Genomic DNA, 14,448 nt, shown 5'->3' on the forward strand with positions numbered 1-14,448 from the left:
ACCTTGCCATTTGACCCTGTAATTGCACTCTTGGGAATTTTTTTTTTTAATACAGATATATTAAGACAGAAGATGTTTCTTTGAAAAGTTCGGTTAATAACAAAAGGGGGAATGAGGGAACAGCCTAATGGTGAACTGTATTACATCATCCGCATCGATTTTTATGCAGCCATTTAAATGGCAATTATGAGGATCATATAATATGGAAGAGTTTACAAATAAAGTTTAAAAGCACATCAAAAAGTCGTATGCACGCAAAAGGATCTAGGACAATGAAAACTAAGAATAACAATGGGGGGATTTTTTTATGTGCTTTGTTAGTTTTGCTGAAGGCTGTTATTGATGCAATTTTAAATGTTTAATAAAATCTAATACATTTTAATTAATTAATTAATTAATTATTAATTCAGCGTCAGCCATTACTTTTATCAGTAATGTCTCTTCATTCTCCAGACGAAGTTACCTCCAAGAGCATCTCATCAGTCTGCCTCCCGCCCTACAATTAAAGTACTCCAAAATTTCATAAAGTTCTATGAGTTAGGCTAGAAATTCAAAGGACGGTGCTAGAAACGCATTCAAATTCAAATACTGGTCGCCTACTATGTGCAAAGCAGTGAATAAGTTCCCTTAGAAATGATTCTTTGTACTACAGGAGCTCTGAAGGTAACCTGACCAATTTGAACAACGGCTGCTATCACAATTTAAAAGACTGGAAGGACAATGGCAAGAAAATTAGCAAACTGACAGATACGTACACATCTGCCTTACTCTTATGGCACACACTTTGTCCCCAACCACCCACTAACATAATTCGTAGCCTTGTATTAAGCAATAGAAGTTAGGATTTGAGAACAGTGATGGGGGAGCTGGGGAGACTACCTGTTGAGAAGTTTAAAGCAGTACCTTCAAATATGTAAGAGACGGTGTGGGGAAAATGTATACCTGCTTAACATGCGGAGGAGGACTCTGTTTAGGCTTGCCTATGTATAGGTTTAAATCTCCTTTAAAACAGAAGATTCAGATAAGAATAACACTTTAAAATCATTCATACAGTTAAGGAGAGCTAAACTTCCATTAGGTTAAATTTCAGCATTACATGTATAGCATTGCTTCATCAGGGCAACACTTTTAGACATTAGCTTGAGAAAAAAGGCAGGAAAAACAATCCTTAGGGAATTCACCCTTTTCTTTCTTCCTAAAATAGAAATCCACTTCCAATATAAATCATACCTATACATATCTATAGTGGGCATGGGAATTGCAGAAAACCTTTTCAAAGCTTTTCTATTCCCTTATGACTTCTAATTTGCCCTCGGTAAAACTGTGCACCTTTTATCAAATCATTATTGTAGGCGTCTGCCTCAAGTTTACTAACTTCATACTATTTCATACTAATAAGTCTTTTTCCATAAATGCCACTTAGTAGAAACTTCCAATGAAAACCCTGTAACAACAACTCATTAAATAGCATTTTGGAGCAAAAGTTTTAAACTTTTTTATTAACATATTTTAATCACTGAAACTTGCACTCTTTATGATGGTATCCCAGACCAGAGGTGAAAATCTACACATGGTTATAAGAATATTTAAAACCTTTTGTTTAAAACATGTTTCTGTTTTCCAAGGCTAATGTTAAATTTGATGTGACTTTGCAAGAAAATGCTTACCATCTGTAGTTGGTATTTTTCTTCTGCTCCAGCCATTAATATATTTTTTACATAGAAGAGTTGTCTCCAGTAATAAAAAATCTGTCCGAGGTAAGGTTATGTTAATAATGGAACTCCTGTGAAGCTATTTTTGTAGTGTAAATTTCAAATTTAATACAGTTTATGCACCATGGAAAAAAGCAAACATCAGGCACTCAGCAGTTTCTGCCACTGCTTAAAATTCAACTTTATTTTAATGTTTAAAATATCATGAATTTAATTTAATGTAATACTTAGTTCTAGCTCCCTTCATATCAGCTTATCACTAATGAAGCAGCTAAGCAGAACCCCCAAGTACTCACAGTTGTTAACCTGACCCTCTCTTCCCCTATCTCCACTCATTTCCTCTCTGCCTCTGCCTGTCCTAGGTTCTCTAAGTTAGGTTTATGAAAAACCCACAAGTGCAGTCCTGTTCTGACATAGTTTAGAATTAGGTCACATTCCAAGCTGTTCTCTATGACCCCTCCCCTGACCCCCTCCCAGCAGACCTGGCTCCCACCAATGGAAACTGAGGTCACATCTGGGGCCTGTGTTTCTCCAGGTGGAGGCCACTCACCTCACTCTTGCCTACAATGGTAGTCCCTACCCCTTTCCTCTTCTGAAGGAATCTGCCCCCCATCTACTGCTCTAGCATTATGTTCAATGCTCATCCCCTAGAAATCTTAACTCAGTAGATTTCGGTGGGGCTCATGAATTTACATTTCTAATGCTACTGATGGAGAGAACCCACTGTGAGAACTTAACTGCCTGACATCAGGGATGAGCCTTGGTGGCCCTGTTTGTACTGGGTGAGCTGGGCCTCCTGGCTATGGGATGACTTCACCTATAGGCCAATCAGATTTTCTGTCCTTGGAACATGAAATGGGAACAGTGGGGGACTAAGCATGTGGTGTGTGGCTGGTTTAGAGGTGGTAGGGCTAGGTGCTGAGAAAGACATTTTAAAGTTCAAGTAGATAAATAAAAGAGGAAATGAGTGTGTAGAAAGAGCCTAACAAAGCAGACAAACCAAAGTGAGAATAAGTGGTTTCATAACCCTGAAGAGGGAGACAAAGAGAATGATTGTCTAACAGAATTCCGGCCTGTACTCCTGGCCCACAAATGACTTCTTAAAATTCATTTCCAACGGATCTTGCTGTGCAGAACAACCACCCCACCCGTAGTTAAGCAAGTTTAAGTGGGTCTCTGTCCCTTGTGTTTCACTTTGTGTCCACACCTTTCCCTCGTCGGACTGTCCTAAACTCTTCTCCACATATCCTTGATTATCTGCTTTGCTTCTGCCAAGGTTCTTCCCCAGAAATGAGTCTCACCTACAACCCAGCCTGTGGCTTGGATCCTACCCCTGAGGGGTAGCACTTCTAGAACCTAGAGCACTCTAATACCTATGGCTATCATGCTCTTGAAAGGTGGCTGGTGATGTGCTGCACATATGAAATGCACTTTGGATTTTGGAGACTTAGTATGGGAGAAAAAGGGAAGCAGGGGATCCCTGGGTGGCTCAGCGGTTTGGCGCCTGCCTTTGGCCCAGGGCGCGAACCTGGAGTCCCAGGATCAAGTCCCGCGTCAGGCTCCCAGCATGGAGCCTGCTTCTCCCTCCTCCTGTATCTCTGCCTCTCTTTCTCTCTATGTCTATCATTCATAAATAAATAAATAAATAAATAAATAAATAAATAAATAAATATTTTTTTAAAAAAAAGAAAAGAAAGAAAAAGGGAAGCAAAATGTCTTAATATTTTTTATACCAATGACATTGAAACGATAATATTTTGGATCTATTGGATTAAATAAAATATAGTTAATTTCCCTATTTCTTTTTACTTTTATGACTACTAGAAAATCTAAAACCACAAATATGACTTCTATTGACCAGTGATGATCTAGAGGGTGATGACCATCCCATTCATTTACCTCCAGAATATTTGCCACCACCTGGATTCCCCACCACTCTGCTCAGCACCTGACTTTCCCCACAGCACTTTTTTTTAGATTTTATCTTACCCATCCAGGTTTCCAACCAATTTCTATAGCTAGATCAGTTTCAACAGCAACTATCTCACTCTTGGGGGTATGGGAAGATCTGTTGCCAGGATCCTTTTCCTGCCATTACCCCAGGTACCTGGTTTTGATTCAAACTGACTGTTGTGCATTGTACTAAGTCTTAAGATTGAACAGATCTTGTACAGCAGATTCATGTGTCCAGGAGAGACCTAGACTAGATGCCCTTCATTATGGATTGAATTATTCGCCTCAGAAGATACATTGAAGTCCTCAACTCCACCCCCATATTTGTGAATATAATCTTATTTGGAAATACAGTCTTTGAAGATGTAATCAAGTTAAGATGAGGCCATGCAGGTGGATCCTAATTCAATATGCCTGTTGTCCTTCTAAGATGAGAAAAATGCCATATGAAGACAGAGACACACAGGAAGAATGTCATGTGACAACAGAGGCAGAGATTGGAGTGTGTAGCTGCAAGCCAAGGAATGTCAAGGGTTGCTGGTCATTACCAGAGGCTAGGAAAAAGCAAGGAAGTACTCTACCCAGAGTCTCAGAGAGCTCAAAGGGCATGGCCTTGCTAACACTTTAATGTTGGAAATGTGAGAAAATACCTTCCTGTTGTTTTCAGCCACCAAGTTTGTGATACTTTGTCACAGGAGCCCTAGGAAACTAATATAACCGCTAAGTCCCCGCTACACCCAATTATGTTATGTGCAATACAGGTAAAAAGGCACATTACACAGCTGATTTTCATTATTTGTTGCATCTACAATACTGTACTTTTTTAAAAAAAGAAAATCCTGTAAATCAAGGCCATTTTTATGCACCCATTTTCAAACATCTTAAGTATACAGACTGCCCTGTTATATTGTAAATTCTGAGTTAAAAGAGAATGTAATTTGAAGAGATTGCATATTTTCCAAGGCCAATTTGGTGATTTAAGCATGGAAGTATTACAATTAAATGTTTGAAAAGTTATCTGTGCATGGTTTGCTGTAAGCTGATCTCATGAAGCAATACATCTTTTGGGGATGAGGTAGCAGCCCCAACCCCGGGGGAAAGGGAGCGGGCGCATCACACGACTGCAACTACTTTGGACAACTGAGCAACATGAGCAGGCTCAAAAAAAAAGTCATATCCAATCATCTTCAAAATAAAAACTGTAGTAGCTACAACACAATTCTCCAAGGGCGGGATGGGAGGAGGAGATGTGGAAATATTTGTATGATGCAGTCTTTATGGGTAATGCAGAGAATATGGGCCAGAATGAGATCAACATGGCTCATAAGCCAATGGGTCAATGTCAACCATTGCTTAAAAACCTTCAATGACGGCTCGTTGCCTCTCGACTCCAATTCAAACAGCTTTAGTGACATAAAGGAATGCTCATGATATAAATACATAAACTTTAAAACAGCAGAAAACAAATATATATGTGAGGAATGATCCCAGTTCCAACTTTTAAATAAACATATATTCATTCATTCAAAATGATATTTACTAGGCATATACTAGCTGCTGAGCACTGTTCTTAGATTTTGTAATCTAGGAAAGGAAGACAAACAACACATAAAATGCAAAGGGTAAAAAGAAATTATCTGTTGCTTCCTAGGGAACATTTTTTCATTAAAGATTTATTTCTTTACTTACATGAAAGGGAGAGAGCGCAAGTGGGGGGCTGGGGAGACAGTATAGGCAGAGGGAGAAGGAGAGAGAAATTCAGGTAGACTCCAGGCTGAGTGCAGAGCCTGACACAGGGCCCCATCTCACCACCCTGAGATCAGACCAGAGCCAATACCAAGAGTCAGATGCTTTAACCAACTGCACCACCCAGGTGCCCCCCTAGAGAGCATTTTCAATGCTTAGGTCAAATCGATCACTGTGACTCCAAAGTTTTACTGAAAATGTCAAGAAAGATGTTTACCTCTTTCCCACTAGACATGAATTAGAAAGGATAGGCACCAATGGGCCATATGATGGCCCTCAATGTCAGACACTATCTGAGACTGGAGTCAATACAGAGGAAGAGGGGCCAAGAGATGGAGAGAATGGAATCTGATCCTGATGATCCCATTTGAGCCCCTGTATCCTGAAGCCATCATGCAGCTTGGGTCAGGTTTGCAGTCACTTTCCTGTAAAAGTCCTAACCAATACATCCAGTGAAGCAGAATCTCTGTGGTGAAAGCTGCAATCTGCATCGGTAATTAGGTCCCCATGTGAATAATCATTGAGGAGGTGAAGACCTGACTGCCGAACACAAGCCAACTTTATTTACAAAAGCAGGCAGTAGGCTAGATTTGTCCCACTAGCCATAGTGCCAACCCCTGCTCTAGATCTACAGCCAGAAGTAAAGAGAACAGTACCACACTTGGGAGGGTCAGTAGAACTCAGTAAAGTGTTTTCTCAATATCTGTGAAATGTGAAACCATTTAATAGTTGAGGGAAAGAAGCCAATACAATTATAACAAGAGCTAATATTTATGGAGGGCTTACAATGAGTTAGATGCTGTGCTAAGGGGTATCTCACTTAGGATGCTTTGGTTAGCAAAAAACAGAAAACCTGACTCAAACAAACTTGAATGACATAGAGGATTTGTATTTCACACAACAAGCATCTCTGAGATTGGGGTGATTCCATGATTGGAGTTCTAGTGTCTAGTGATATTGTTCAAGGACACAGGTTCTTCCTATCTGGTGCCTCTGCCTTCCTCGGGGTTTTGGCTTTACTTTTTAAAATTTACTCATATATTCCTCTGAGACAGAGAGTATGAGCAAGGGGAGGAGGACAGAGAGAAGCAGGGTCCCCATTGAGCAGGGAGCCTGACTACATGGGGCTCCATCCCAGGATCCAGGATCATGACCTGAGCTGAAGGCAGATGCTTAACTGACTGAGCCACCCAGGTGCCTCTGGCTTTTACTTTTAAGTAACTCCCTCCACAACCGCAAGATGGCTACTATAGTCCCAGGCCTCATATCCAGACCAAATAATCTTTAGAAGAAACAAGTCATCTCTGCCTGCTTCTTAAAAGTGAATAAATAGGGCCTCCTGGCTGGTTCAATTGGAAGAACATGTGACTCTTGATCTCAGGGTTTTGAGTCTGAGTCCCACGTTGGGTATAGAGATTTAAGTAAATTAACTTTATTTTTTTTAATTTTTTTTTTATTTATTTATGATAGTCACACAGAATGAGAGAGAGGCGCAGAGACACAGGCAGAGGGAGAAGCAGGCCCCATGCACCGGGAGCCCGACGTGGGACCCGATCCCGGGTCTCCAGGATCGCGCCCCGGGCCAAAGGCAGGCGCCAAACCGCTGCGCCACCCAGGGATCCCGTAAATTAACTTTAAAAAGAAAGTGAAGAAATATTTCCCCAAAATCCCTCTACCCCAGCATCTTCTCTCTTTTTTCTCATTGGTCAAAATTTGATCATATGCCCACATTTAAACTAATCATTGGAGGGGATCCCTGGGTGGCTCAGCAGCTTGGCGCCTGCTTTGAGCCCAGGGTGTAATCCTGGAGTCCCGGGATAGAGTCGCTCGTCGGGCTCCCTGCATGGGGCCTGTGTCTCTGCCTCTCAGTCTCTCTCTCTCTCTCTCATGAATAAATAAATAAAATCTTTAAGTAAATATATAAATAAACTAATCATTGGTAAGGACAATGGAATTTCCAAGATTGTTGAGACGAATTAGGAATCACCTCCTCATCTATGTTGAGAGTGTATGAATCACTGAATGAAATCAGGCTTCTGTTAGGAGGTATGAGAACCAGGAAAGGATATTGGATAAGTAACCACATGTGATATTATTAGGTAATATTCTTTTCCATGTTTTACACATTATGAGAAAATAAAGTTCAGAGGGAGGAAAGTGACTTGCCCAAGATCGTACAGCAAGTAAGTGGAAGAAACTGGATTCAGACCTAGGTCTGCAAAAACAGGCCCAAGACCTCAACCACCACACTAAGTTGCTATGGCAGAGCTGAGGATGTCAGGGGAGAACAGGATAGCTCCAAAGATTACTTCAGAATCAAATAAAACAGAGCTAGTTATTAAATTTGTGATATGACCAGACCTCTCTAGCAGGGTGTACCACTTAATTTTTGCTGTGTAACAAACAATCTCATAATTCAGTGTGTAAAACCACAGTCATTTATTTCACTCACAATTATATGGGTCAGCAACTTGGGCTAGGTTTCTGGTCTCAGCCAGACTCACTCATGCATCTTTGGTCAAACGCCAATTGGCTAGCAGATCAACTAGGACCTGGTTAGTCTAAGATGGACTCAAGTGAGATAACTTGCCTTTGTTCCAGGTGGTCTCTCATTCTCCAGCAGGCCAGCCCGAGCTTGTTTACTTGGAGACTGATCAGTGTGCCAAGAGTGGAGAGTGGAAATATGGAAGGTCTCTTAAGTGCTAGCTCAGATTCAGGAAGAGTTGCTTTTTTTTAGTAGGGACTGAGATGAAAAAAGATTTTCTTTCCATATTCTGCAGAAGAATTAAAGCTATAACCTTCTCATGCAACAATATTATGCCCCATTCCCATATTTGTAGCTCAGGGAGTGCTCAATAGTTAGGCCTATTTCATGGCTGACATGACCTAGGCTCCCAAAGGAAAAGAACTCTTCAACACAGCTGACAGATGATGTAAGAGGTAGAACATGGTTTTGGTACAGAAAGAAAAGCAGCACCATGGTCAATGGCTTGAGGCTAGGATAAGACAACATGAGAGCATCTGAAAACCAAATATTTAAGCTCAAAGACAAAATTACATACAGTAAATTTGTATCCCTGCCAAAACATAGACCATATAACAATCAAGAGACCAGAGCCATATTTTCTACTTATCCTGGTAAAGTAAATATAAACTATACATTCATTTATCAAACATTTATTATGCCAAATCCTGTCAAACTTGAATAGAATTCTTAATTTTTTTAAGTTACTGTCTTTAAAAATAGACTTTAGAATGACTTATGTTATCTTTAAAAGGACCAAAGGGGTTTACCCTCAAGGTCAGAATTTCCTTATTTGTGAAATTATTAAAACATGTGATCTAACCCATCTGAAAACACTGATGTCTTTTTTTCTCAATTCATTCACTGCTGTCATTAGCAGCTTAAATCTATGACTGTTTGTAGGCATTTAAAACATTCTGGAATTAATTTCTAAGGAAAGGCAGTGAGCACAAGTAAGTTGTATTTCATCTTATGAACCCATTCAGAAATTTACAGTCTTTAGATATGAACTTACACAGCATGAAGTTTGGCCCACAGCATTTCTGAAAGTGGAATTTGGCTCATGTGAATTCTCATAGCAAAAGAGAGATTGCCAAAACAAGCAGCTTTCTCTAAATACAGGTGAAATAATATTCTTACAGAGTAAATCCTCACAATGTGAAAAAATACAGAGTAAGTTCACAGAATGTTCTCTAAAATAGTTTTCCATAGAACTGAAACCATGGAAAGTGATTTAGCCAATCAAGGCTGAAGGGAATTCCTCTAAACCAAGGTGAAATCTGCCCACCCACCCCATGGTAGAGTTGCCTAAATGGAGGTCTGTTGGATTGAAGTATCTCAACTTTAACAAGCTCAAGAAGAAGCACGGATATACAAAACAGTAGAAAAGGTTCATGAATATTAATATAGAAAATATATGGAATATAGAAATATGGAAAATAAAAACAAAAGCTGTCTAATATACTGTGTAATGTTCATTGTTAATTTTCTTGTTGAAAATAGGTTTCCTGGGGATCCCTGGGTGGCGCAGCGGTTTGGCGCCTGCCTTTGGCCCGGGGCGCGATCCTGGAGACCCGGGATCGAGTCCCACGTCGAGCTCCCGGTGCATGGAGCCTGCTTCTCCCTCTGCCTGTGTCTCTGCCTCTCTCTCTCACACTGTGTACCTATCATAAATAAATAAAAATTTAGAAAAAAAAAAAAAGAAAAAGAAAATAGGTTTCCTTTTTTGAAAATAGCAGTTTCTAATGCACCATTTGTGATTACATTACAGCTAAGTAATCTATAATACATTCAATTAATACAATGCCATAAAAGTAAAAACACCAAATAGGTAAACTATATTAATACATTGCAATGTATATTTGTAATAAAGTTAAGTGGGTTTTTAAATTTTATTTTGTTAGATTTCATTTATTTATTCATAGAGAGAGAGAGTGGCAGAGACACAGGCAGAGAGAGAAGCAGGGTCCATGCAGGGAGCCCGACGCAGGACTCAATCCGGGGTCTCCAGGATCACACCCAGGCTGCAGGCGGCGCTAAACCGCCGCACCACCGGGGCTGCCCTAAGTGGTTTTTTAAACGAATTTATTTATTTATTCATGAGAGACACAGAAAGAGGGAGAAGCAGGCTCCGTGCAGAGAGCCCGATGTGGGACTCGATCCCTGGTCTCCAGGATCATGCCCTGGGCTGAAGGCGGTGCTAAACCATTGAGCCACCCAGGCTGCTCCTAAAGTTAAGTTTAAAAAATATTTAAGAACTTGAAGGAGGCATCATCAAGGAGCACATGCTAACAGTGAGATTAAGAACACATGATTTAGTGCAGTGATCCTGTTTAGAATAAAAAGTTTATATTCCAGCAAGACATTTTTAACTCATATTATCTAACCATAGGGGAGAGGTTAAGTAAATTATGCTACATTCTTACTATGGAATATATTCAACCATTAAAATGATATTGTAGAAATGTATTCGTTACATATAAGATACATAGTATATATAATATATAAATATCAAGTATTGTTAATATGTATATTTTTGACATAGGAAATGCTTCTAATATATTGTCAAGTGGAAAAGAACTTTATAATATAGTATTACTGGCAGGGCAGGGGGAGGGGGAGGAGGCTGGGGGTGTGTGGGGGAGGGGGCCCCTAGGGGGGTGCAGATAGGGGGGCTGGTGAGAGAGGGAGGGGTGGGGAGGGAGGAGGGCCCCCGCGGGGTGTGGGGGAGGGTTTTTTAAAAATATCTAATTTAAAATTATAAAAAAAAGAGATAATATAGTATTATTGTGTAACTTCATTTCTTTTTTTTTTTTTTTAGAGATGGAGGAGGGGAGGGGCAAAGCGAGAGGGAGAGAATCTTAAGCAGGCTCCACACCCATAGAGAGCATAGAGCCCAATATGGGGCTCCATCTCATGACCATGATGAGATCATGACTTGAGCCAAAATCAAGAGTCAGATACTTAACTGATTGAGCCACCCAGACACCCCTGTGTAACTTCATTTCTTAACAAAAAATGTAATTTATATACAGATTTAAATATCTTAAAAGAAACATACCAAATTGTAACCTGAGGCTATTTCTAGAGAATGGGAATTTCTATTTCTTCTTCTTTTGCATATTTGTATTTTCCACTTTTTTCTAACATTGAATATCTATTACTCAGTAATAAAACAGTTTAAGTACTGAGTTTGTTTTTTTTTTCTTTTTGGTACTGAGTTTTAAGATAAAAATATTCAAATAAAAAAGAATGAAAGAAATGTAAACAATGGGTGCCAGTAGATGATGCCGTCAAATAGGACTTTCATTTTCTTCTTTCATGTTTTCTGAATTTTCCACAAAGAACATTTATTAAAATCATATGCCATATACTATTAATATTACATGTTACTAGCGCATCTTATATATCACCCCATAACGGATGGATAGGCCCGGGAAAGGAAATAGTTCCACAGTCAGGAGAAAGGTCACTTGAATAAACTAAAAGTAAAACTTTCTGCATTATCATCAACTGCTGTAGTTTTTTTTTTTCCAGAAATGTCTGATTGTCAAATGAGAGATTCCAAAATGAAGCTGAAAAGATGTAATTTGTAAATATCAGTGACACCTTTCTCTCCTTCCAAATGGTGGTGGGAATCTCTGACTCAACACCGCCCCCTTCCTGTGGTCTCAGCTGCTTTTCTCTGAGACCAGGACAGCCCTATGCCAAATTCAAGTGAGAAAACCAGAGTTTAACAAGAGTCCTGTGGATTACTTAGTCTCAAGTAGAAGTTGAGGAGGATGTGAACCAACAGCAGCCCCTGTGGAAATGACTTCAGGCTCTGAGCTGACAACGGGCTCAGCATGAGTCATTTCAGCGACATGGGCTCTTAGCTGAATTCATAGCTGGATTCTGTTGGAGAAGAAGGTCATGATGGTTCCCCCCCTACCCCCAGCCCAGCAGCCTACACTATCAGCCATACTTTCCGTTCTGGGAACTGTGCTGTAAAAGGGACAAAGGAAAGAGGAATCAAGACCCTGAGGGACTTTAAGTCATGTCCCAGGTGGAATATTTGGAAAAGCTGAGAAGGAAGACTCAGAGGAACACATCAACTGCCCTAAAATACCTGAAAAGTCTTCACCTTTAAGGTCAATTCACCTTGTTCTCCAGTTTTGCAGGGAGGAGCTGGGACTAGAAGTCCATGGAGACAGAACTCAAGACAGGAGGAAGGCTTTTTGAAATTCCAAGTGGCAGAAGATACACTGTCCTTGGAACTGCTCTTCTAAGTGTGGTCTGGAGAACCACAGCATGGACTTCAGGGGAACCCACTAGAAAACGTCCTGGGTCTCAGGGCCAACTCAGACCCACTGAATCGGAGCCTGAAGTTCCAAAAGCTGCCCAGGTGACTCAAATGCAGTTCATGTTGTAGGTTGTGCTGGTCCAGACTGTCCATCTGGGGAGGCAATAGTGCCCTGTTCCTCTGGAGAGAAATCCAAGGCTGGGCTACCCTCATTTAGGACACTATAGAGAACTCAAAAACTGAAAGATGGTCTAAGAAAGACGGATAAGTAAGAGTGTTTGTTGCAGCATAGTGTGAATTAGAAAATTTAAAAACCTGAGTCTGGTAAAAATTACAATAAAATATTACGCAGCCATTAAAAATAATATTTTAGATGAACGTTTAAGGAATGTATAGATGTTCAGAATACACTAGGGGAACTAAATTGTAAAATTCAATATGCACAACGTGAGACTTACCATATCTTTAACATTCACTTAAAAATAATTATGAATAAAAAATAATTATGAAAAATCTAAAAATACAATTAAAATGTTATCTAGCCAGGGGAGACTGCTTTTTAAAATGCTTATTAGAGAAGTAATTGTTGCTCATTACAAAATCTGGAAAATGGTAAACAGTACAAGGGAGAAACTAAAAATAATTTATTAGCTACCAGCCAAAGATAACCATTGTTATCATTCTGGTATATTTTTTTTATTCCCTATTCTATACAGATTTATGTGTTTTTGAATAATACTGTTTTGAATTATAAAGATAATACATGTTTAGTGTAGAAAATTTGTAAAATCAGAGGCACCTCAGTGGTTGAGTCGGTCAAGCATCCAACTCCTGATTTTGGCTCAGGTCATGATCTTAGGGTCATGGAATCGAGCCTTGTATTGAGCTCCACACTCAGCAGGGAGTCTGCTTGTCCCTCTTCCTCTGCTCCTCCTTTCTCTCTCTCTCTCTCTCTCTCTCTCTCTCTCTCTCTCTCCCCTAAATAAATAAATAAATCTTCAAAAAAAAGAACATTTTGAAAATCAGAAAAGTACAACAGAGAAAATTTTAAATATTTGGATATGACTAGACTTTCTTTCTTTCTTTCTTTCTTTCTTTCTTTCTTTTCTTTCTTTCAAGATTTTATTTATTTATTCATGAGTGACACAGAGAGACAGAGGCAGAGACACAGGCAGAGGCAGGCTTGCTGCAAGGAGCCGGACATGGGACTCGATCCCAGATCCTGGGATCATGCCCTGAGCGGAAGGCAGACACTCAACCATTGAGCCACCCAGGCATCCCTAATATTTCTTTCTTTAAAAAACATTTATTTGAGAGAGCACAAGCTAGGAAGGGAGTGTGGGCAGAGGAAGAGGGGACAAGCAGACCCTAAGATCATGACCTAGCAGAAATCAAGAGTCAGACTCTTTTAAAAAAAAAAATTCATTTATTTATTCATGAGAGACACAGAGCGAGAGACAGGCAGAGGGAGAAGCAGGCTCCATGCAGGGAGCCGGATGTGGGACTTGATCCCACGGCCTCCAGGATCACAACCTGGGCCAAAGGTGGCGCTAAATTGCTGAGCCACCTGGGCTGCCCCAAGAGTCAGACTCTTAACCAATTCAGCCACTCAGGCAGCCCTGCAACTACTAATATTTCTATCCAATTTGTGTTTTACTGCATCAATATAAAAATTGTTTTAAACAAGTTGGGATCGTGTTGTAAAATCAATTTTATATCCAGATTTTTCACTTATCATGAGACTGTTTACATATTGTTAAATATTTGAGCACAATTGGGTGGCTAGAGAGTATTTTATGCTGTAAATATCCTTGATTTATTGCTCATTCTCATAGTGATGAAAATTAGGTTTTTTCCAGGTTTTCACTTAGTTTAGATGTGTTATAAGTATTCTTATTCAAAAATCTCGAGCTATTTTATTAGTTGTACAAGTGGGATCATCTTGAGGTCAAAGGGCATGAACTCTTTCTAGGTACAATCTTGTTTTGGAAAACTGAAACTGTCTCACACACATCCACCAGCCTTTCTTTTCGTAGAAGCTAACAGGATAGACTGACAAATTTTCTGGACTTAGAGATTTTCTTAGAAGTGATTTTTTTTCCTCAAAGACGTACATAATCATTTTCTTCCATATCTGTTTGCTTATTCTGATACACTACTTTGTCATGGATCGATTTTGGAAATTTATATTTCTCTAGAAAAAAATTTTCACTTCATCAATAATTAAAGAT

This window comes from Nyctereutes procyonoides, unplaced genomic scaffold (genome assembly GCF_905146905.1).
Source record: "Nyctereutes procyonoides isolate TBG_1078 unplaced genomic scaffold, NYPRO_anot_genome, whole genome shotgun sequence".
NCBI lineage: Eukaryota > Metazoa > Chordata > Mammalia > Carnivora > Canidae > Nyctereutes > Nyctereutes procyonoides.